This window comes from Amblyomma americanum, chromosome 6 (genome assembly GCF_052857255.1).
Source record: "Amblyomma americanum isolate KBUSLIRL-KWMA chromosome 6, ASM5285725v1, whole genome shotgun sequence".
Classification (NCBI taxonomy): Eukaryota; Metazoa; Arthropoda; class Arachnida; order Ixodida; family Ixodidae; genus Amblyomma; species Amblyomma americanum.
Window position 1 is genome coordinate 77,227,102 of NC_135502.1, and position 25,855 is coordinate 77,252,956.

At 53.2% G+C, this 25,855-nt stretch overlaps 1 protein-coding gene across 11 annotated transcripts in view; it reads right to left on the reverse strand.

Annotated features, from left to right (window-relative positions):
- Positions 1–25,855, reverse strand: part of LOC144093746 (transcription factor 4-like) — a 136,192-nt gene that overhangs the window by 96,257 nt on the left and 14,080 nt on the right. The window lies entirely within an intron of this gene.

Below are 25,855 nucleotides of genomic sequence, written 5' to 3' on the forward strand. Positions count from 1 at the left end.
CCAGCCAAAACAAAAAAAAAACGCAGGAGAGAGAGAGAGAGAGAGAGAGCTCTCTCGGGCAAACAAAAAGCGACGACGCAAGAAGTCTGCGCGAAACTGTAATATCGACGAGGGGCAAAGCAACAAGAAAAGAAACACAAAAGAGAGAAAGGCAACCAGGATTCGCGCGTGGCGTCCTCCCGAAGCCAGGAAAGCTCCGAGGAGAGAGGAAGGAACGAAACAAACACCCACAGGAGACAGAGATCGGAGGAAAGCCGAAGAGAAAAAAAAGGAGAGAAATCAGTCTAGGGCCATAAGCAGAAGAGAAGACGACGTCAAAGCAGCAGCAGCAGCGGCAAGCAGGCGCAGCAAGCAGCCAGACCCGAAACGCGCCGAGAAGGCTCCCAACTGCCGTCGTCGTGATCATCGCCGTCATTTTCGTCCCTTTCTTGGTTGCTGCCGCATTTTCCGCAGCAATGAACTGGATCGCTGGCTGGCAGCGCCCCAGCGATCCAGTAGAGAGAGCGCACGCACGCACAAGGCACACAAGAGAGCGGAGCGAAAAAGCCGGCGCCGCCGAGCGAACAAGAAGGCGCAGCCCGCTACAGCGGCGTAATTGTCTTTCGCTGCAGCGGCCGCGATCGTCCACGACGACGTCGTCGTCGTGAGGATCGGCGGAGTGTGTGCGCGTACCGCCATAACACACGCGCCGCGACAGACGCACGCCACGCTTTCTCCTTGCTCTCGGTTCCTTAGCTCGCCCGAGCGCCCTGCTCACACACGTTTAAATTATCCGGGCCGCGGCGCTCGCTACGCGCGTACACCCCTTTCGGCCCGGCGAGTTGCGCAGAGCACGCGCGCTTTCCCCCCCGAGCTATGGCTGGCAACGAAACTGAGGTCGATCCGCGTAGAAGACCGCCACCGCACGCACTGAAAGTTTATCAATTATAATACCACTTTTCGTACTTCTCGCGTCGAACTTTCCTCTGCCTTGTTTAATATACGCTAGTCCGCTTGCGAAGGAATCTTTCAGAGTAGAAGCATTACCGCCCGGCCGTGCCGTCTATAGCAGGCGCGCATTTACTCGTTCTGGAATATTTCGCATGATCGCACATTATGATAACTAAAGCACGCGAGTGTAGTGAGTAGACAAATATAATGTCCAAGTTGTACGTCAGTTGGCCAAGTCGGTCTGTGAGCCTTGATTGAAGCGCCAATCTTGGTGACACTCGCTTGACATTGCCGTGGTCCTGGATCTTATGCGGGGAAACCCGCCCAATATGGGACGGAGCTTACCTCTAAGGAGATCACAATTAAGGATATATTTACTTTCTTGGGTTGCGCATAAATCCATACAGAATGGCAACAAGTCGGGCTCGAGAGGAAGACGCCAGACAAAGCTTGTCTTCCACCGCGTCTTCCCGCCATTTTTGACCAATACCGCCACCTTGTTGGTTCCACGGTGCCGAGTGGCTTTTTAGATGCGTCGAGGGCTCCCACTGGACCATGTGCTCAGGCAGCAGCTAAGTTGTCCACGTGGGACGGCTTCTTCTCCCAAGCGTGCACGGCAGGTATACTAGGAACTGTCCCGCTGGACAGGGACAGACCGGTTGCTTCCCATCGGCAGCATCCCGAGTGAGCCGCACGTGCTTCTCTTGAGAAGGGTAGTTGGGGAAGGCCGTCAGAAGCGGCGTGAACCCGACACGGCCGGGTTGGGTCCAGTTCTCGGATAGAAAACAGTAGCTGGGGTCATGTAAACGCCGCCGAGTCGGGTCGGCGAGTCGTTTGGACTCGACCCCCTTAACTCCGCCGCAACGGGTTCGTTGGCTCGCAGCCCCCTTCACGAATTACCCGATTCTCTTTCGCCCCCTCGATGGCTCAGTGGTTATGGCGCTCGGCTGCTGGCCCGAAATACGCGGGTTCGATCCCGGCCGCGGCGGTCGAATTTCAATGGAGGCGAAATTCTAGAGGCCCGTGTACTGTGCGATGTCAATGCGCGTTAAAGGGCCCCAGGTGGTCGAAAATAATTAAGCCCTCCACTACGACGTCCCTTATAGCCCGAGTCTCTTTGGGACGATAAACCCCCCTATACCAAAGATTCTCTTTCGCGCTTCGAGAAAGCATTTTCCGCAGCAGAGAACCAGAAGCGGAAGCCCGTTTACCGCCCGCGCGGACGCGCCCTCCGACTGCGAGAACCGACTCGCTCGTATCGAGTTCATGTAGACAGACCGTAATCGAATTGGGCTGGCCTCGCTCAGCTCAATCACCTGACTTGACCCGCCGCTGTCGGTTTCATGTAAACGAGGCTAGAGTGGTGGGATGACAGTCACAGACCCCGCGTGGCCCGGCTGGCATCAGTTGCAAGAGCTCATCCCCAGCGGCTAGTGTGTTTTCGCCAGCCACGGGTCCCATGTGCTCCGGCTCGCGTTGCTTCTAGTAGCTCGATGTCATCATGTATGTACGACATAACCAAAATATGTAGTAGCTCCGATCCGAGATTTCTTCACGATTTGCCGAAACGATGAACCTTCGTGGCCAACAAAGCGGGCGAGCGGTCACCAACTGCGCATTTCTACACGAATGCAGCCGTTAAGCCGTCGACCATTAAGGTATCACGGTACGAAGTGCGCTCCGATAACGTCATTGCCTTTGGTAAACGGTAGCACGGTACACAAAAGGTCTCTATGTCGTCCCCGCCATCTTGCGCTCGCTATGCATCCTGGGTAATCCGCCATCTTGTCGTCCTAGGCAGCAGTCTCGCAGCCAGGCTTCTTCAGTGGAGTGACCGAGTGCTGGGTCGTCTTCGACAATCAACCAAGCAACACGTGCGTGGAAAACGTCAGCAGTTTCTTCAGTAATATATGCGTCGACGCTGTGCCCAAAAGATCGGGCGCGCTATGAGCTTATAGGCTAAGCAGTGCGGCGTGGACCCATTCACGCTATGCGCGGACGACTGCACTATTGATTTGGACATGGGGCCACCCGTCGACGTCGTCGGCATTCATGAATTTCTAGTTCGGAGAACTACTTTTGTCACTCGGAAGCAACTTAAGGGCAGGGAAGCTGTGGAAGGAAGGCCATAGCATTCTCATAGCCATGCGTGATAACACAGGCAAGGATACTAATACTGAGATACAAATTCCTTTTGTTTCCGTTGTTTTTGATTGATTGAATAACTTTTATTGCCATCAGAAAAGACGTTCGTCCCCGCCCCTGGCACGTAGGCCTTGAAGACGAGGAGTTGCGCGTCCGCGGTTAGAGGCTGGCTGGCAAGTCCTTGACTGGTAGCGGCCTCTTCCGCCAGATGGATGGCGTTTCCGTTGTGATTTATGCCCGGGTGAATCACTCACAAAGTCTGAACAAGCAACCCGCGTGGGTCCTCGCGAAAAGCGACGGCGACATTTCTTTAGCACACTGGTATGGTCTACGCGCACGTCAAACAGTCGTTGATAGACAGCCCTAACACCTGAATGCCGGCCACCACCGATGGGATCGTGCTTTGCAACGATGACAGCGCGACTGATTTGGGGATTCCAAGGCATAGCGCAGGCGCAACGATGGGGGGGGGCCCAGTCGGGGCTGCAATAGTCGAAGACGGCTGACCTGGGAAATGTACGCGCGTAACCAAGGATGGTCAATGTCCAGCAGCAATTGTGAACAAATTACCACAAAGGGAGGAGGGGGGTCAGAGGAACCAAAGCTGTGATTCGAAATATGTGGGGGTACGGGGAGGAAGTATGGAGGGGAGGAGGGGGGTCAAAGGAACGAAAGCTGTGATTCGAAATATGTGGAGGAGGGGGAGGAAGGGTGGGTTAATGGTGTTAGTCAAGCTGTCGCACTGTGGGGGGGCGGTCAATGGCGACTTTTTTTCGTTGAGTTGAAGAGGGGAAAGTCCCTGGGCATATACTGGGGGCAGGTTTCCTTTTATGCGGTTGATGTTGTTGGGGTGGTTTGGATGTGCCAACATTCCAGAAAGAGCCATTTGTGGTAATATGTTTCGGTTCCGAGGATGCGGGTTTCTTCGAAGTAGATTCTATGGTCTGAGTTTATCGGAATGTTGGGCTACAGGATTGCGCCCTGTTGCCAAGTTACAGACGTCGTTTTTTATTGTTGCCGAATTCTTTCTTTGAGATTTTTGGTTCCGCCGATGTAGCTTGGGTCCGCAGTCGGCGCAAGGAATTTTGCAGACAATGCATTGGGCCCCTTTCTCTCCGCCCGGTCTTTGGGAACAGGCAGGCAAAGCGCAACAGTGTTTGTGGGCTTGTGCGCAACCCGGAGGCCCCCTTTTTTCCAGGATTCGGGCGATGGTTTCGCTGACACCTCCCACATAAGGTAGAGTGGGGTATTTTGCTGGTGGCGTTGGTATTTGTGCGTTGATTTCTTGGCGCACGTTGCTGTGCTTTTGAAGCCAAATGGTTTTTTTTAATGAAGTTTTTTTTTGGGTAGCCGTTCATGAGTTCTTTGTATATCGTGCGTTATTTTTTTTTCTGTAAAGTTCTGTGCAACAGTGTGTCTCAACCCTTCTGAACAACGCCTTCACCACTGATGCTTTATGGACTGTCCGGTGGTTCGAAGAAGAGTGGAGAAACCGGCCTGAGTGGGTTGGTTTACGGTATACGGAGAATTGAAGGGTGCTGTGGTTTCGGGATACCAGGATGTTCAAAAAAAGTTTTTGGACGTCCGTATGCCAGGATAATCCATAACAGCGCGACCGACGGGACAGAGAAGAGAGGACACAACCCTTCTCTGTCCCGCTGTTATGGATTATAGTGAGCACCAACTCGCCCAACAAATGGTATTGTGGTATGCCAGGGACTTCGCTCTGCAACTCAACCAAAAAATGTCGCCATTGACCGCCTCCCCACAGTGCGACAACGTGACTCACAGCCTTAACCCCCCCCCCCCCCCCCCCGGCCTCTTCCCCCCCCCCCCCCCGCCTTTGGCATCACAGCTATTTTTCCTTTGACCCCGTCCTCCCCTCCATACTTAAAGAGGATAGCTACTGCCCCAGTTAGTCCTGATGAAGGAGCCGAGTCGGCTTCGAAACGTGGGGTTTGAAATTAATTTTTTGGTCGGAGATGTGCAGTTTGTTATAATGTCTTCAGTTCCTGCGCATTGCTTTGGGTTCGACTGTTGAAACCCACACCACAACAGTATACCATCACGCGAACGCCGTTTGGACCCACTACGCGACCGTGTCAACTTGGCTGTGCTGCGCGTGCGGTGGCTGCGCCGACTGCTGGCGGGCTACCCAGAATGCACAGCGCCGCCGGCGTTCGTGCAAGCTCCCTATAGACTGTGCATTACCCAACACCGCACATTACCCAAACGTTAACGCTATTACACAAAATTCGTTTTTGCGTTCCACAAACCTTCTTTAAGAACTACGCGCCACACACGCGTAAAGCTAGCAAGCAATTAGTTCGCGTGCCGTTGCAGCTTCAACCATATGACCTGAGGCGCACGTGATCCCGCATAGCCAACAAAAAGCGAAAACACCAGAACTGCAGACCGGGGTCGAAGAATATGGGGGGAGGGGGGGGAGGTCGTTGATTTTTTTTTACAAAAATCAACGCCCCCAGTGCGCGCTAATGTTCGTCACAGCCTTGCGCAACCCCACGTCCACGCTCGTCCTAATAAAACTTCCACGCTTCTCCGCTTGTTCTTTCAACGCGAGGAGTGCGCCGCATAAAGCTCGCTGCGGCCGGGGAAAACAAAAACAACTAAACAAACAACTAACAACTAGAAACAACTAAAAAAACAAACAAACTCGTCCACCAGTTCATGTTGAAAAACAAAAAAGACCCCGCCCACCCGTCCAGGCCACACCACAGCCGCTCGGCGACACGCCCACGCGGTGCGCGTCTCCGGTGTACTGGGACAGCGGCCGTTAAAAACTGTAATGCATGTAATGCATGCATGCAGAGACGACGATGCACAGTTTCGCGCACGCCCACGGACGAAGGATTAGCCAGGCGAGCTGCACATTTTATTCTCTTTTTTTTTTTGCGAACAGCACCGGTAACCGATAAGTGGGAGTGCTCATTTAAAGCGACGCCCAAAAAGAGCGCGCCGTCGAGAAGCAGCAGCGTTAGAGATGTACGCCACCGCCTACGCGAAAAGTTGACGCGAATATATGTCGCAGGGGGAACGCTGCGATTGCTTAACCCAACTCGCCAGACACAACTAACCTGCTCGGCATGTAACCGTCCCGAAACGTCTCCACGTTGAGTTGCATCGGTAGCTTCGCCGTGGTCGTCTGGCAACATCCTGTATGACTCTTGACAAGGCGCCTCAGAATTAACTGACCCCCTACTCGCATCCTACGCCTGGAATACCCAACACTACGCTTGGGAAGTTCCTCCGCGCAGTGCTATAATGGGGTCGTACGTCTTTTCGTGACGCTTTTCTTCCTTCAGAAGCCACAGGCATCGGCGTTCTTGTTCGCCTTACCACTTCTTTCTCTCCATCTCCCAACGACAGCGTAGGTAACAACGTTCGCAGTGCAGAATCCCAGAGAGGAACACTCCTATCCAGGCGAGTGTACCGCTCGCAAACGGACGGATGGAACAAGATGTGAGAGGCAGAGGCAAAGCAGACACGGGAACAGAAAATGTCGACGTCAAATGCATTCCGTGCATTAAGAGAAGTAAATGCCCAAAGTGTGGAAATAGATGCGTCCATTAGCCTTGTACAAAAAAAAAAATCATCATCCTTTGTACTCTCCCACGGCATTGTGCTGTGTGAAGTTTCATAGCACATAAGCAGCTAAGCCTATGCGACAAAGGGTTAAAATGTGGTGAAAACTTTTTCACCACATACCACATTTTGGTCAGAACATTCCCTTCCTTTAGAAACCTAGAAACGCACGGCAAGCCACACAACTGCATTTTCTCCTAAGGGCAGCTTATGGTGAGAAAGAATGTGTTCATTGTGAAACCCAGTAAGCTGCTCTTTTCCTTGTTTTTCCGACTTATTTTGCGTGAGAAATAAAATGTGGCTTACTGTCAGCTCGCCTCCACATGGTTCAAACTTAGGTTTTCTTTTTTTCCGTTCCGTTCTGTTCCGTGAGTATGAAGTTGTGTGTGCGTCCTATGCGAAGATGGCTGTTTCTGCGAAGCTGGACTGGGCGGCTTCCTCGAACAAGTCCGGCTAAGATGCACCGTACTCTGGACACGGTAGCGGGGGATTACTCTCAAAGCGGAACGTCAACAAGGAACGCGGTGGCAACACGTGAGCGGTGTGTTCGGTGAAGGGTCATGGCACCCGGTACTAAGGGTTTTGTACCACGCAGCGGTACAAAACCGGTACACCCCGCCGGGGAAAAGGGATTAGCGCGGTTGTGGAAGGGCGAGTTCCCCGCGCTATGAAAAAATATTTTTGCTGGCAGATTTTCGTGAAGCGGAGTCTTTTTAACGTCCCCAGGCATACCGCAGCTTTATCAGAGCCCCTCAAAGACCCGTTACAGCCAGATGGTAACAAAATTGTCTAGCATATTCAGAAGTTACCAAGCAATAAAGAGCTTGAGAAATCACAAGTGCGTAAACTATACTGCGGCATAAACTTAACCGCCTTGTGTCAGCTGAGAAAACATCGTAGTAAGCGTGCAGCGGCAAGCTCACTGAAGGAAAACAAACCGGACAAGGTTTAAAATGCTCTATTTCCTCAGAACAAAAAAAAAAGGGGGGGGGGGGGGGGGGCTCAATCAGGCGAATGAAATTTGAGTGGATCAATTTCTCGGACACCAAACTCACAGCGCTAGACAGAGAAAACTATACGTGACGCATGTGTGCAATACATGCTATATTCGCACGTGATGCTCAGGAGCCTCTCCGCTGCGGTGGCCGTTTTAAAGTAAGTCAGTATCCGACTGCGCAGATAATCAGAGGCACGGCACAAAAAATGACCTAAAAGTGGCCACACGTACACATCCTTTGCGTCAGGCAAGACTTTTCGTTGAGCACGGACGCGCTCTCGGTGCCTCCAGCAGAAACGACTGTGCCGCGCTCCACCTTACACCCAAACAAAACTTCCGAGAAGGCCCCACTCGATTTCACCAATCTAAACTGGCAGCGGGCGCACCGTCTCCCACCGGGCTGGCTTCACCAGCGACACAAGTCGGCACTCGAATACGATCCCGCGGACCTCGCGTACATTCCGAGTCGACCGCGCAAAAACAGATCCGGCCACCATTCGCGCCCGGTCCGCAGAAATAAATACCTCCCGTGACAGCCACGCGGAGGCGCTTTCCAAACCTCCCGCGCGTGCAACCGACTCCACCCGCTGGAGGCATCCGCCCAACGGAGCTCGTTCTCGAATAACGATCACAACGGGGCAGGATAAAAGGGAGACAACGCTGACGATGTCCGATGCGCCGTCGTGCCTTGGAAGCGGGCAGCACCGTTACGCGCGCGGGCCGAGAATGATACGCCCACCACCAACGGGGGTTTAAAGAAGAAGAAAAAAAAGGGGGAGGAAAGCGGCCGTCGTTTTGGGATTGCACAGCGCATCCCAAATCACCGATCGTGGGACGTCGCGTGGCTCGGCTGCGGTCAGCGCGAAGAAAACCCCGTGGGCGGCGGTGGCGCAGGACTCGGGCTCCACTTCGCCGAACCGCACCGACCGGAAGAGCGCAGTGAACCAGTGGCGGCGTCGATTTCCGGTTGCGATAGCGACACAACCTCCCATCGCCCCCTCCTTCGGTATCGCGTCATGGGAAGAGATCGGCGCCGGACCCGAGAGGTCACGCACGCAAAGCGCCACTCCGCGACATAAATGCCGCCGAAAAAAGCCGACCAGTAGCTTGCCTTTTCTAAGGCCTGTCTAGAGAAGGATCGTCGCGAGAACAAGCGTCGAAGGCACTCGGGGACATTCTTCGTACCTTCTTGATGGCACGCCTTCTTCAACCGTAATGATGCTGAAGTTTCCGCCTGCCGGGGGATCTTCACAATGCTAACGATTGTGTTGAGCTACAATACGGATCGTGATGAGTAGAGCAGACGGGGATGATGATCGCAATTATGTTATTACAATCATTATTACCATGCAAATGTACAACGGGAAGCGTGATTTAAATCTCAAGCTGCGTGCTTTACCCAGCGATACGCTCCAGGGGAACAGTGGCGTCAATATGACTCCCCAAAGGCAATTTAAGGCCCGTTTTCACATTGGAAAAAAGGTTGTCTTCATAACCCTCGAATAGCTACCATCCCGCATCACTCACTCTCTCACTCACTCACTCTCTCTCTCTCTCACACACACACACACACACACACACACACACACACACACACACACACACACACACATGCGCGCCGAAAAAAAAATCGGAGAGCCACTTTACAACACTGCATAACAAAACACCCTCGCAGATAGGAGGAAGCGGACTCGTGTCGGACACGAGCCGGAAAAGGTCAAAGACCCCAATCATTTCCGCAACTGTGGAGAGCGCGCCGCGGCGCAAGTGCACACATGCGCCACGCCAGAGCAGTGCGGGAGAATTAAAAACATGTAACCGCTCCCCCCTTCCCCCAAAATACTCCGTGGCTGTCCCAGGGTGGCCAGTTTACGCGCCCTTGCGAGCACAAGCCGCGCTCGTCGGCAACACACTAGTCCCTGTACGGTGAGCGCGCCAGAGATCGCTTCGACGCCGACGGCGCACTGATGAGTCCAGAAATTCTTGGGCACATTAGCTGGAGCAAATCCCGACCCACAGCCATCAAAGGTCCGGACGGGAAATGCGTGGGCCATCAAAAAAACATCTTGAATAACTAACAAACAGTACTGCATCATCTTGCCATCGTAGGCTTTTTCTTCTACCAGTCTACCAGTCTGCAGGCAAACCGACGCAGGTACGCGGCCGATGCGATGGTGCATGGTAGTAGTAGGTAGGCTAAGCTTCAATCGTAGCACAATGCTCGAAAACAAAACAACAAGAAATGATGCTCAGAATTAAAAAGCGGAGACAACTCGTGACCTCGCTTTTTCTCTCTTACACCAACCAAGCGACCACGAAACGAAATAAATGTGCAGAAAACGTCACACCCATACGTGCGCTGCCACGGGGGCTTCCATTTTCCTCCTAAACGCACCTGCGCCCATCGGCGGCCAGAGCACGAACAAAACAATAAGAGAAAGCGCAGAGATAAAAGCCACGCATCCCAGCGGCTCGCTGCAAGCGAGACGCGCTTCGACGAGCAGTTTACGTGAATCCCCCCCCCCCCCCCCCCACTTCAAATATTTTCTCTTTTCTTTTTATGCTCCCTGGCTGTTCGGAGGTCGGGAACACTACTCCCCGCGCCACGGACAGAGCAGCAGATCGTGGTTCAGCGCACCAGCAGAAACGCCGGTGTACGGCGCAGGTGACTCTTATCTTATTTATATTTATTTCATCGCTAGGGCGTACGACGACCACGCGTCGCAAAAAAAAAAAAACAGCGAATGCCAGTGACAAAGGACGGTTGAAAACGTGATCGGAAAGTCGTCGCGACACGATCCCCGCCTAATCGAAATACTCCGGGCAAAAACCACCTGCACCTCCTACCTGCCAATCGAGACAGAACCCCACCCCCCCCCCCCCCCCCCCCTAAACAGAACACGAGCTACGCATGCAGTCAGTGTGCAGCCCCAAAAACACTGAGAGACTAGCGAAATTGCACGCACTGTTGAAAAGCGGTGCGTAAGGCCCGAAATTATTCCGGAACACTCCACTGCGGTAACTCTTTCCTCCTTTCTTCTTTCACTCCCTCCTTTATCACTTCCCTTACGGAGCGGTTCAGGTGTCCGCCGATATGCGGGACAGATACTGCGCCATTCCTTAAAAAAACCAAACCAAAGGCCCGCGCACTCCGCATTTTTTATTTTTCCTTTTCTGTAGTCCCGCCTTAGCGAAGCAGAATGGAACAACGCCGTTTTGTGAACGGATACATCTTAGCTTCATGAAACTAAAAATGAAACAGAAGTCGTGAGATAAGGGAGGGGTGACTGCGGACTGCCCCCAACCAGGCCGGAAAGGTTCCGACTTCTTTCTAGCAGATAAAACACCTACCTGCCCGGCCATATCACCTCCCGCCACTGCAGAACTAATAAATAATCCAGACAGCAGGTAAAAAAAAATTCAGCGCGAAAAAAACAAAGAACCCAAGAAGATCACGGCCGCGCTAACCCATTATCGCCAAGTGGCCGACTGGGAATCGAGAGCAGTCACAGCGGGAGGGGGCGACTGCTCGGCGGCGAGATCCAGACAGCGGTGACGTCCAGACAGAGGTGACGTCACTTTTCCAAATGCAGCGAACCCAAGAGCCGGAAACAGAGGGGGGGGGGGGGGGGGGGTGACCCGCGAGCGACACTACTTTCAGGGGATGAGGAGTGATGGGGAGGAGGAGGGATGGAAGCAATAATAAGTGAAATGAGGGCGGCACTGCGCGCACAGTGTATCGTGTAACGAGGGGCAAGCAGCAACGGCACAAGTGCGCCCGGAGCGAGAACCGCCGGGAAAGGGAAGCGAGCACCATGGTGGGGAGAAAAAGGGGGGGGGGGGGGGGAATGGGAGGCGACGTGGAGCGCTCGTCAGCGTCGAGGCATTACACACCGCTCGGCTATTCACCTCCCGCTTCATCCTTAGTAGATGTCTGCATTAAAGAACAAAGCGACGCATGCGCAAAAGCAAAGCAGTGGGGCACGGAGACCGTACTACGTGTCCGTCGGTGCAGAAGAGAGCGCGGCGCTGAATACACGCACCGACCTTAACTGCGCGCAGCTAGGCGCTCGCCCCGAAAACACGCCGCGAAGCCTAGCTACGCCGCACTGACATAAGCAGGGGGGGGGGGGGGGGGGGGATACAACACGCCATAAAGAATCTAAGAGGGAGGGGGGTATACACGGGGGCCGAAATAACGAGGGCCATTCTGCTCGGCTCCCCGGAAAGAAACGCGCGAGCCACAGACACGCACCGCGGCCAGACAAGAGGGACGACGACATCAAAAAGCGCGCGTGCGCGTACACTGAGCGGCGGCCGGGAAATCACACACTGCGCCAGGCAAACGAAAAAAAAAAAAAGCCGGGGCGTAGCGGGGGGGACGAACACAGCCGGCGGCAGTCGACAGAGTACCGAGCACGCGGGGCTCGCCACGCCGCCGACGAGCAGCGGGCTGAAAACCCGCGCCGCGGTCGGCGCTTCGGCCGAATAGAAAGGAGGTCATCACGCACCCTCCTCTTCCCGCACCCACTTCCCGAGACTCCCGCCAAAAAGTGCGCTCCCCGCGGAACTGGCGAAAAAGCGAGCGAAGCGAAATCCAAAGCGCGCCCTCTTCAGTCGCCGCCGCGAGGTCAATCCCTGCGAGCCACTCTCTGGAGAGAGAGGGAGCGGTGCTCATACGCGGTAATACGCGGTGCCGGTCCTACCCCTACTCCGACGCCCACGAAATCACGCGTTCTCATTGAAAAATATCGAATCGCGGAGCGGCAGCGCCCTGCACGCACGAACTACACGAGGGACGGGGTGGGGGGGGGGGGGGGGGGGTCGTGCTGCTCCCCCGCCACCGAGCGAGGGGCGCGCACGCGCTCATGGAAATTAGGGGGTGGCCGCTCTATCTATCCTCTTTCTCGACGAGGAGGAAGCAGCAGCGCGCGGCTCAATATACGAGCGGAGCGCGGCTCGGCCGCTATTTATATCGCCGCGCACGCCGGGCCGGGGCCCAAACTCCGCGGAATTAAATAAAGCGAGGGCGGGTGACTGCCGACGGCGCGAGGGGATGGAGACAGACAAGAGGGAGAGGCTGGAGGAGAAGACCGAAAACAAGGGACGAACGGTGCCGAACCCATAGCTGGCGGGCTGCGCACAAAAGCCGCGCCCGCCAAAAAAGCGGGACAGAGCACCCGAAGCGAACGAGTGTGGCGCAGAAAGGGGGTGGGGGCATGAACGAGGAAGTGCGCGCGGAAATTGCCGGACCCGCGGTGGCAACCGTGGCGACGCCCGATTAGGAGACGCCCCCCCCCCCCCCCCCCCCCCTCCCCGGCCAGGGCTACAGGGTGGTGAACAATGACAGCAAACCGAGCCTGGCTCCGAGCCCGCCGCTGACGACTCCGGAGGGGGAGGGGGGGGGGGGGGTGTCACATAGGGAAAGGGAATGCCAGACCCGCACCCCGGCGTCCAACTCGCCCGTGAGCGCACTAATAGCGCGGAGGAAAATAGAGGGAGAGGGTGAAAAAGGGAGGGACGTCAAAGAGGAGGAGGACACGAAGCCACCTGTCTTCAGCGCGGATCAGTATCTCAGTCGCGTGTGCGACATAATCCCGTCTCGAGCACCGATCTGTCAGGGCAACGCGGCCGGTCACGCCGCTCCGCCGGTAATCCGCGCGAGTTACCCCAGAGTTTGTCGACCGGTGAGGATGTCTCTCTTCCGCCCCGACGGCGCCCACGAGTCCAAACACGCGACGGGCAAGCGCACACCGCACAATACGTCGTGTCAATCCGGGACTGTATAACACAAAAAGGTAAACTTCTGGAATCGCTGAATGCGGCTCACCACTCAAGTCTATTAACGGAGAAAGTTTCGTCGGAAAGTTTGCCCGCAGCCTATCGCGAAATTCGGCGCGCGAATCGCGTAGCGTCTCCGAGCTGGCGGGTTGATGATGCACAACGTGATACTCCGCGAAACAACCAGTTCACTCGACGCCACTTTTTAAGTATGGTCGCAAATTGTGAGCAGCTCTACGATAGGCGCTCGACTCTTCAAGAGCGCTCGTTGCGTTCTTACCGGTCAAGCAAGCCACGGGCGCCGCTGTCTCTCGCAGCGAAGCATCGAGGCAACGAACACGCGTCTTGGAACCATCGACAAATTTTCTGTCACGTGTGCTACGTGCACGGAACTGAGTCACAATCGTGACCATGACGGGGACAATGCTGCGCGATGCGAGCCGCTGAAGCGAAGGCTGTTAGGCCACACTTTTTCCGCAACTCACAGGGACACAGAAAAACGAGAGCATTCATCACGGCGTGCAGCAACAGCCTCGCACACCGAGAACATTGCTCAAAACTAACGCCGTACACATTACAAAAGAAAAAAGTACGCATGTCGCGCTAGACGCATTCATTCACCATCAGCAACAGCACGCAGGCAGGCAGGAAACCAACCTTGCGCCGCAGCATCACGCCCATGCAGACCGCGCGCGGCCCGACGCTCGCGGAAGAAGAGCGCCACGAGGTCTTTCGAAAAAGTAACTTTCCACCGCACCACTGCTCCCACGCTGTTTCTCTCTTCGCGAGTCCTCGAAACACCCCAGGGAACAACGATTTCGCCCAGCCACCGCTCTACTACCATACCCCCCCCCCCCCCTTCCTTGCTTTCTCCGCGGCCAAAGCATTAATTACACGCGCGCAACCCACGCTGCCGAACACACCGCTCCAGTGGCCCCAGCAGCAGGCTCCTCTACACCACACGGCGCCCCATTTACGCTCGCTACAATGACCGATTTAACATACACGCCGTGTTCTTTCGGGGACGAAGGAGAATAAGCGATACAGAGGGAGAAAGAAAAAACAAAAATACCAGTTACTCGCGCGGAGGAAATTGCAAACGCGCATCCGCTATTGCGTGCATTAATGAGGCGTTGGTTCGTATTCCTCTAAATAAATTTTCAGTTCGCCGGAGCAGCACAGCAGTGCCGTCGACACCGTTGAATGCGTCGTGTGCAAACAAGTCGAAGGCACCGAACGCTGACCAAAAACGTCTCCTAAGCTTGCGGCGGAAATGAAAAGACCCTGCCTCAAATTGTAAGAAACGAGGACCTCTAATCTTAATAAGGTTCCCGGGTTCGAACCCGACCGCGGCGGCTGCGTTTTTATGGAGGAAAAACGCTAAGGCGCCCGTGTGCTGTGCGATGTCAGTGCACGTTAAAGATCCCCAGGTGGTCGAAATTATTCCGGAGCCCTCCACTACGGCACTTATCTCTTCCTTTCTTCTTTCACTCCCTTATTTATCCCTTCCCTTACGGCGCGGTTCAGGTGTCCAACGATATACGAGACAGATACTGCGCCATTTCCTTTCCCCAAAAACCAATTATTATTATTATTATTATTATTAGGTGAAACGCGCCATTATCACTATAGCCCACCACGCGACCGCATCTAGGTAAAATATAACTTGTTTGTTTTTAAGTGTTTTCGTTTTTCTTTCAGGACCATCCGTCATGTTTTATTATAGTTTGCACTCTCCAGTGCGCTCTTCGCTTCGTCGACCATGCGCTTTTATAAAAACTTTTGTAACTAGATAGCGCTACAGTGCATTGAATTGCTTGGATGCAGCTGCAACAACGGTCTACTGAAACTTTCGTCGACGGGGAGTAAATCACTTTGCCGTAACAGCTTTAGGCATTCAAACTGAAATGGACGTTACTCCATATACTAAAAATATCTTATTACTGTCTGGAGGGTGAGATTTATATTAGCCTTTGTTAAAGCACTTTTGCCGACATGCTATCACCACCGAGCTCGTTGATCATTATTTCCAGCATCGGGATACAAAAAAAAAAAAAAAAACGGGAGCAAGCGCTGAATTAAAAATTCTCGGTAAAAATTTCTACAGCGTCATCATTAAATTCGTTTCGGAATACAGCACCCGAGACAGCAAGCTTCCCTTGTGCCGGAAGAAATTAAGTGCTTAAATTTTAGTCTTCTGTCCCTTAAACTCAAAAAAAGAAAACACAAGAAAAGGAGTGTGTTGCGGTTTTCTATCTTTGTCTCAGCGGATCCCAGAGGCTAGCCTCTTCTACTCCCTTCAAAACGGTGATCACGGAGTCGTTTTCAGTGTAGACGTCACGAGTTCGAATCGAGTGGCGGGAAAATTTCTGAAATGCAATTCTCTCACCAATAAACGCGTCTAACCAACACAAAAGTTCGCGCGATGCGAATTGGAACTAAAATATTATTACTGCGTTACCTCGCTAGCGTATCAGGTGGCATTTCTGCCAGCGGATGGACCAAGCATGTCCAGGTTCACGCCAAAATATTCGCAGCACACTTAGGCGTTCAAAAAATTTTGTCACACATTGCGTGGAGAGGATAAGATGGTTTCCTGGGTTTTTACGCGAGCGCACCAGCGGCATTTGCTAAATTATGCATAAAGTACTCGCTAATTTTCGCTGGCTAAGGCGTGTAAAGAGTTTGAGCGGCGAAGCATGCTCAGTAATATCATGGCTGGGACTGTAGCCTCATGTTTCTATGCATTTTATATACTTAACCGTACCGAAAAAAAAATCCTTTCTTTTCTCATCAACCCGCACACTTTTGCCCAAGACTGTGCGTACCCGGAGAGTGCCACTTAATCGCTTTTTTTTTTTTTGCATCACGAAATAAAATTGAACGGGGAAGACCTATAGGTGTCCCTCAAGTGCAAGCGTCCGCGCTTCACTAGGCCACTCGCGTTTATTCCGCCAGGGGCCGGGCACCTACGAGGGAGTTCTCAGGGCACTCGTGCCTCAACAAAAAAATGAATAAAAAGCAAAGATGGGGGAGATTAAAAAAAGCGCGCGAAACTTCGCAGTGTTCTGGAACGGCGAAAAAAATAAGCACGACTGTACCAGTCGCAACTTCATGTCAGAGGACGTCCGAAAGGTAAAAAAAAGAAAAAAGTAAATAAGACGGGGGAGGGGGGCTTAAGAAAAACCAAAAGAAAGGACAGGAGAAACGATAGGAGGGCCGGCGACGAGTGCCTTCAACGGCCCGGCCCAACTTCAGCACGTTCATGCCAAGAGGAGACAATCCGGCAAAAGAAGGGAACTCGAGGAAACGGGCACTTTAAAGGGCGCCGAGGCAAATAAACATCGCACGCAATGAGAAAGATGCGGGCACGCCAGAGAGAGGTGGGGAGGGGAGGCGGAGATGGAGTCGTGAGCGATCTCCGCTTCCCGGGCAAATAAATGATCAAAAGGAGGAGACAAGACAGGCTGCCGCCCCGCGGCCGATTCAAAACGGCGGAACCTTGAAACGCGCAGCAAGGAAGCTTTTCTTCGTTTAATCTCCTGCGCATTTTTTTTTTTCCTTCCCAGCGACCATGCCCTCCGCACTTCTTTCTTGCCGTCTTTTTTAGCTGGGAAGTTGCGAAGGGACTTCAGCCAGGCCGGCGCTCAGCGCGGTTTCTTTTTTTTTTCTTTGCGTACGTACACAGCGATTGCACCGGTGAGCGCAAAACCGGAAGTTGGGTGGTGCCGGCTCAAGGGGCAGGCGCAGGAAAGTAAATAAACAAAGCGTCGTCGGAGAGCGCGGCACCGCCAAACGAAGAGAACAGAGTCGGTCCGGCGTCAATACCAGAACGATGAACGGCGTGGCGCTGACTGCTACCACAAGAGCGCGTGATAAACAGTGAATCTTTCAGCTAACGATCCGCTGAGACTACATTCGCGCCCTATAAGGCCTACATGACGAGCATGTAGAGTGGGGGAGTGTTCTTTGCTGCTATCATCGTCACACTTTTTTTTTTTGTTCGTGCTAGGAGACCTGCACAATTAGCACTGCGCACAGCCTCTCGGTTCTGTGTTCGCAGCAATACCTCTAGCCCGCTACAATCGCCGTCTGCTTTCATTTCTGCGTGTTTGCGAGCTCCACGCCGACGACGACAGCGCGGACACCGAACGTCGCCAGACAACGCGAGCTGCGACTAAACGGGCGAAAATTTATACCGCACGAAGCGACATTATACGGCGTGGAAAGGGCTGGGCAAATAAAAGAAAAAGCCAGCACTCGCGACAAAAAACTGGGAAAACAGGATGCTCCGAGGCAAACTGAACATTCTGGAGCCTTTAACAACAAACGACCCTTATACCCCTGTCACACGGGACTTCTCGGCCTTTGCCGTAAAGTTGTCTTATTGCACTAAAGGAGGAAAACCGAAAAGGAGCAGCGACGCTGCTACACGGCAAATCCAAAGGAGCTAGAACGCGGCCTCCGTGAATGCCAAAAGTCACCGCTGTGTGTGAAGCGGCGCTAGTAACATTATGAAATTAAAGCAGACGGTAGCACTTCAGCTAAGAGTGCTTTCGTTTATGTTGGAAAAAGTAGCTATCACGATAATAAACGAGCGTTCTGACGTTAGGAAACGGATATTTTGAAACAGTTTTTTTTTTTTCATCGTTCTCGGTCCGACCACGGTAGGCGAACTTTTCCGTTCGGCTCCTCGTTGTGTTCGAGAAGCGTGCTTTGTTGCTTGTGTCTTTGTGCACACAAGCAAACTCAAAACACGCACTCAACAAAGAGCAAACGAAGAAAAAACAGCAAAGCGAGATGCGCAAGCACGTGTGTGTCTTTAGTCATAGCCTCCTCTACGGTTAAGTGCACTGTAACGCAAAATTAACCATTGAATAAGATAAATTAGATATTTTTTACGGTTTCAAAATTAAAATTGCGTCAATTTTTTATTCTTTGAGCTCGCTAGCTGGCGCTGCCGTCTGGGTTGCTCCTTTAAGCAACTTTAAGGCCGCTGACGGCCGCTTTTGCGGCTACGGACCTTTATCGCAAAGGTCTCGACGCTTTCCCGTGTAGATGCGCGTCACGCGCCTTTGGGGCAAAGGACCTTAATTTCTAGGGCCTTACAAGTGCCCGTGTGACATGGGTATTAGTTTTGCGGATGCCGGTATGACCTGCATCGCCGACAACCAATTTAATAAGCTGTGCATTGTACTTTTTAGGCGCCAAAACCACACACACACAAGAGGAGGAAACGAGACAGAGCGCCACTGTGATAGCTTCACCACTGCGCATGCGCAAACCGCTTCACGTTTGCCGACACGTACCAAGGTGAGCCGCCAAGAGCCGCGTGGTGCCCGACAATATGTGCTCACTGCGACTACAACAAAGATTGAGCAACCACCTAAAACAATTCGCAGAAGCGCACGTCGGGCTGGTATTCACAGCGAAGAAACACCGGATTCGCAGTCCGTAGCAATCAAACTTTCACCTGCCACCGATGGCTCGCCGCCGTACACAGCAGACGCTGCGCGGAACCCTTGGCCACGGTCCCTCCGGCACGCATACGGGCATCCGCGATGCAACCGGCAAAGCAACACGGACACAATGCCCACACGGGGGCACAGTTACAGACAGCGACCGCGCCACGCTGTCCCCGCTTCCAGAGGGGGATCTGCGGCAAGCATTACTCGAGCAAATGGGGAAACAAAGAAGAAACAAATTCCCTCGCGCATGGCAAAGCGCGTCCCCGCCAGCGTCGTGGCAGCCGCAGCTTCCGGAGCACGAGGTGCATAATAGTACGTACGCCCACGCGCGGTTTTACAGCGCCCGCGCGCACGTGCTGCACATTGCTCGAAAGGCTGCATGCCAAAGCAGTCCTCGTCTGTGTCGGCACGTACACCACGTTCGCGCGGGTGTAAGTGGCTCGGAACATTCACAGACCTCTATCGTTCACAGGCCTTCCATCCTAACACGAAGAACACACCGCGAGATAACTAGACACGTCGGAGACATGCAGACGTTGATATCGAATCATTTCTTCGAGACCCGACATCTCCCTGTTGCAGACGATGTAAGAACAATTAAAGAAGCAGTTCGCGTCCCATGAACGGCAAGGTTTCTTGAGCCGGGTATGTACAGTCGGGGACAAAAGTCTCTGGACCACGTGTTCCTCGAACGAAACTCGTAGCTCTGCTATTAGCCGTCGGCTGGAGACCACACTTGCGGAGATGAAGGAACAAAATATTAACTTTCACCTCCACAACTGCGGTCTCCAGCAGCAGGCTAATAGCACAGCTATGGCCTTCGTTTCAGGAACACGTGGTCCAGAGACCTTTGTCCTCGACTGTACGTGATTGCAGGTAGATTCGAGTACGGGCAAACTTAGAGAATTAAGGGCGCCGTGGCGAAACAAAAACCCGGTGTCGTCTTTACCGGCGTCGTTGGCCGTGAGCGAAAAATCCCTAAGGAGGCAAAGGATTAATCAAATTCAGTAACAGGTCAAATAACGTTCGGACTGAGGCCAAATTTCTCATGGTGGTTCCTGTAACCAAAGGAAAGTGATTGATCTCGAACGAAACCTGGGTTCATTTGTGCGGGAATCAAACCCATGAAGCTGAATAAAGGCGGACCTAGTAAGTGTGTTGTGGTCTTTTACTTAGTGGAGACATGCTCGTACACGCACATGGCTAATTAAGAGTAGCTATTTGAAAATTAGTTAACTGAGAAGGTCATGCGAACAGGACCCGATGACGTTATCGCGTTCTACTCTTAAATGCGAACCTCGAGCATCACCCAAGTTATTTAATTTCATGTTCCAGGATAAAAATAATGAGGGGGGGGGGGGATTAAACAATGAGCGGGTAAATGCGGTACACGCGAGTTCGAGCCCTGGCGCCGGGAATGCTGATACCGATCGCCCGTTACTGCGAGCGCCATCGGCCCAGCACTAAGCGCGAACGCGTGCCCCCAATTAATAATAGTGCACCTCAATCCAAAACGAACAAGGAGACTGGAGGGCAAAAGGAGGAGAGAAACGCGCTTAACGCCTACGCGAAAACTAAATGCGCTACCACGCACTAGAAAAAAAATACACATATACAAAACAGTGCACACGCGAGCGACATTTACTGGATACAATATATACATAACGGACCGCTGCGGCAGAAAGCGAGAAAGGAACTTACGCGCCAGCTACCTCAGATCGCAGCCGGGGCGAACGAGAGAGGATATCACGGGCTATCTCTGGCGTAATCGAGCCGCCAGCAAAAATGTGTCAATGACACCTTACGTGGGCTGGGCGAGGCAAGCGCAGAAACTGCAAAAGAGAGACACCCCCCCCCCCCACCGGGATCACAGCGGGAGTCAAAACTAGCGCGTTGGACTTGAGCTAATCCTCCTCCCTCTCGGCAGCAATGTTTGGCGACTACAGAAAATAAATGAGAGAGAGGAACACACAAGAAACTAAGACCTCGAAGCCAAGGCCTAAGTCGCTCGGATTGTGCTTCCCACTCGATAAATGCCACGAATCTAATTTAACCAGCGAGTTAAGGGGAACACGCAAAAATGGCGCGCAGAAAAAGGCTCAGGAGGAAGAGGCACACAGACGGCGCTAGGCAGCTGAACGTTTATTCCGCAGACAGCAAAATATAAGCAGCCAAGGTAGCAGGGAACAAGAGAGAAGAGAATTGAAAAACACATTTACACAAAATGAACAAAAAGCCACAAGATGCAGTGGCACGAGACACCAGCCGACCCGTCTCGAGCAATGGACGGCTTCTACTTCATTCGAACGCTGCTGGTATACATTAGAGCACCCCGTGGCATTCGCCCGCGACCGCTAAATAATTTGTAATACAATTTCTTCTCTCGTGCTGCTTAGGTTCCATCGACGGAACAATGGTTGTTGGCGTGTAGCCGACCTTTAGGTCACATGAGGCACTAAAGAGCGGAAATGTATCTGCCGATAGGTCCTTTGTTGTGCTTCTAGCTCTTGAATCAGACTGGTTGTAGTGCTGCAGTGAGTTAAACCTACGCCACAGCGTTTCTACCGAAGTTTTTTCCAAATGTCTGCAGTCCTTTAAGTGGAAACTGAAGACAGAATGAAGCTGGCCTTCATCGATAAAGTACCGCGTTCTAAACAGACAGACTCCGCTCACCGGAAACGGAGCTTTGTCGCAAGCTAGAAAACGCTTAAGAACGAAATACAGGTGTCGCCACCAGCGGCCGATTTCGGAAAATAGGCTTCGACGCTTATCTTCTCGCGCGGATTTCAGAGGCAACGCTAAACCGTCATTCACTTCAAAACGACGAAAACCAACCAGTCCTTTTGGTAATGACGACACGAGTTTGAATCGATTTCAGGGATTTTTTTTTTCAATCCAGTTTTGGATTTCCTCCGCGATATATGCCTCTTATGCTACTAGAGGGATGTCAACGTAGCCGGGAAGAGAGAAATAATTTTGAATGGTTGGAACTGTCCTCAGTTAGCAGCGCGATGGCAGCCCCATGCATTAAGGATGTGTAAGGTGGGGGGGGGTCTGGAAGCCGGGGAAAACCAGTTATATGGGCAGTGGGGAGAACGTGGGGAGCTGTACTATGCACATTCCAGTGCACAATATGGCGGCGGCCGTGCCACTCTCAAGTTTTTTTTTTTTTTCAGGAAGTTTTTCTTTCTTCTTTACATCTTTCCTGGAACGGCCTTGACGAACCATAGGGGAAGTGGTTACACAAAGGAAGCGTGGTCGGACTGGGGTTGAAAAATAACAATGCCGGTTTCTCCACGAAAAAAAAAAGAAAAAAAGAATGCGGCGAGAGGTGCATACCTGCAGCGACCTGTCAGTAACGCCAATTTCTAACGTCATCTTTCTTGATTAGGGAGTCTTCCAGCCGGTTCTCCGCCCACATTTTCTAAGCTATGCCTTCGCCGACTCTCCTCCTGAAGGAATGTGGCTTTATGCAGGGTGCCATCATGGGCGCAGAAAAATTGCTCGGCCCGGGTAGGCTCGTTTCTCGTGTCATTGACTTTCCAGTATCCCTTTCCCGTTTCTGTTGAACCGCCACCCCGGCTTCTTAAAGAGCAACTCCGGCGTTTTTTTCCCCCCCATTTCGTGGCCTCGATCGGAGAAATTTCTACGGGCAACCTTGCGTGGAACCTTCTGGATAAACGGCTTTTGATACTCGCTACGATTTTACCGAAGGGCAAAAAATCCGAGTTGCTGCACCAGGCCATTCCGGAGAAATATTGACCCAGGACAGTCGTCAGTCTAGCCAATCAACGCGCACACAAGGGGTTTCGTGACAGTTTTTGTGACGTCACTCCCGTTTCGGCTTCCTGGCTTTTGCAATTTCAAAATACTCCTACCCAGTATTTTGAGCAAGTGTTTTCTGTATCCGAAAAAGGGGACCCAGGGAGCGTGATGTGATCGTCAACTCAAGCTGGGCTTCAAGTCAACGCCCTGTGCGCCCGCGGATCACCCTGGCAGTTGTCAGATTAGGCAGCTGGAGAGAGAGCTGCGGTTCAGGACACTGCGTCGACAACAGAAGCGTTCCTGCTTCGTTCTTCGGACAAAATAAAAGAACACTTGCAGGGTGGTTAAAAACTGGTTTGCAGTCCGGACCACTTGGAGCAGTGACACGTGGACAAAGACTCGTCTCCTTCCCTTTCACATCCTATAGCCTGGGCTTCGGTGGAACAGAAAGTTGTCCGGAAGTACGGCCCAACTCTGTTGTCAAGAAAGCGGGCACGCGGGGCTCAGAGTGCCCTAACGCCACGTTGAACAACCAGCGTCATACCAGTCTCCAGGTGGCTTTCGGACAACCGTGCAGCTACTTCAAGGTGAACTCATAAGCAACAACGACTGAGAGCACGCGCGATATCTTAACAGTACGCTGAGATGAACTCCTTCGCCTGAATATTCCAATGCAAACAGTCTACGTGATGTGACAATCCCTGCCACAATGGTCAAGGCTTAGGGCGCACTGTAAGCATATGGAGCCACTACGTCTTTAACAGCAGAAAAATCGACGCGCGACCATAAGTCGCCAATCGCTCGCCGAAGCGGGGTCCACTATCGGCCCTGCCGTCCGTAGTACAGCGGCTGACGCCGCGATCACGCAGCGCGATCGCGAAGGCGTCGAGCACTGCTTACCAGGAATTAACCAGCTCGCTGAATGTTTGGCCGAACGCCTTTATTCAACGCGAAAGTGGAGGTCTCATGATCTAAAAAAAAAAAAACACGAGGCCGTACCGGGCGCTGGTGGCAAGTCATCTTTTGTGAACACAGGCTCGCTCCAAACGGCTCACGTGGCCGCCCATCGGCGGTGCCCTCTGCCACCACCCCAAAGCCACTCTCCATCATATCCTTTTCCTCTGCCCGACGGATCCTCCCCCGCGGGGCCTCGAGCACCTTACCGCTTGGTAGGGTTGGGAGACCCTACTGCGCTCCGAGGACCCGGCCAAGCAAGCCATCGCCACAGGCCGGGCTGCGAGCGTCAGGAGCCTCCGGGACATGAACGTTTGAGTGCACTTGTGGGGGCCCAAAGACCTGCGTGTCCTAAACTCCCCTGTGTCCATTAAAGTTCTCGCCGCCACCAGACGGAATCACCTCTCGTTACCGCGCGCTCTTCGTCGAATTGTCGGAGACTGACCGCGTCCCAACACGCGCCGACGACCACGGCAGGACGACGTCGCCACCTCTTTTGTGCGGCAGCCACCTTGGAAGCACAGACTCGAGGCGGCGGTGGAAGCCGCGTAATGGGCGTCCGTCATCGAGGAAGAGGAGACGCGTCGTCCGCCTTTGGTGGCGAGAGAGCCACAAGCTGCAGCGGCCTGAGAGAAAAGCGTGAACGTGTGTGGGCATTGGCGCGCGCCGCCAAGGCCTTCCGGTGTGCGGCGTCTGACGGGGGCGGAGGAAGAGGCGCCGCCGCGTCTCGCTACACCCGCGGACAACAGCCACTTCACTGCACGGTGGTCTCGCCGGCGGCGTCCATCGCGAAGCGCGGTAAACGAAGCCAGGTGAAGAAGCCATTTGGGTGACTGACGAGACGTCGCCCGGCGGTTAGCAAGCGGTAAAGTGCACCACACGACCGACGGCGGCAATGGCCTAAACATCCTCATCGGTGTTCGCCACCCCCACCTCCCCACTCCGTAAAAAAAAAAAAAAGCTAGGCATGGCCCCTGTAAAGTGTTCAAGTGCGTGTCGCGCACCATGTATCGCAGCGAGCGCAGTTGAACGACGAGTTTGGCCACTTTTGACGCGGCTTGCAGATGATGAGGCGGGGCTGGCTCACGAAAGCATGAGGCCAAAACACCCTCTGGAAGCACTTGCATCGTGCTCCTAGGTTCCGCTTTAGCGCAAAAACGGGCGAGGAGTGCAGCCCGGTTCGCGAGGCCACTACCAAGCGGCGGCGGCAGATCGAACTGTCGACAGAGGAAGCACACAATACGCCGCGCTTGCTCCGGGAACAACCACGAACGAGCGGGCGATGCTTACAATGAAAAAGGCAAAGAACGGATCCCGCAATAAAGAACCGGATGAAGGCGCTTTCTAGTATACTGTGCTCTTAGGGGACAGCAGCAACACGAAGACTAAACAGCAGACCTTGAAAAGCACGGTGGCCACTCAATAATGAGCCTGGTGATATTGGCAGGTAAGGAAAGGGCAGAAAGGTTAGAGCGAATCAAATGGCAAAAATACGGGATTAGTTGCTCAAAATCGGGTAGGCACAAAACGAAGCAATTAATATCACGTACTCTTGTTGCTCAGTATGGGGGTGGGGGGTGAATGACACTTGCGTACACAACGCAGAGGCAATGACAGCGGTGATGCAAGCAAGCATATACGTATATATGTGCTAATATTTACAAATGTGCAAAATGGGACTTGAGGAACGTCAAATCATGCAAACGAGTCGCAAACTATCCGGCTGATTTCTTTTTGCTTTCCAGGTCTCACTTAAACAACTTTCATGTCAGTGAGGTCCAAAGTACCTCAAAAAAGAACTGCACCCATGCCATACGTTCACGGTTTGTCCCTAGAGCTTGGGAATACCACGGGACGCGTGCAGGCATGAAGGTAGCTCCGCGCGAAGCAGTACTGGCTATATTTTTTTTTTCACGTCATTTCTGGAGCGAGCGTGGCGGACCGATAAACTACTGCCACTTCGTTGGTGACATGTGGGTCCAACCCACCCGCATCGGATAGACGCCCCGTGGTGCGCTTCCGTGCTGCGCACCCCTCCCAGATGCCGAAGCGCCCTCGACTTCTGGTGGCCTCTTCGTGCCGCACTTCAAGCGAGAGCCCGATTATTCCAAATTTCCTTCAACATCTTGGATTTGACGCCGGCCCTGGTGTTGTACTAAGTCAGGACCAACCGTCTACGTACCGGAAGCGCGAATATGGGCCTCACCCCTAT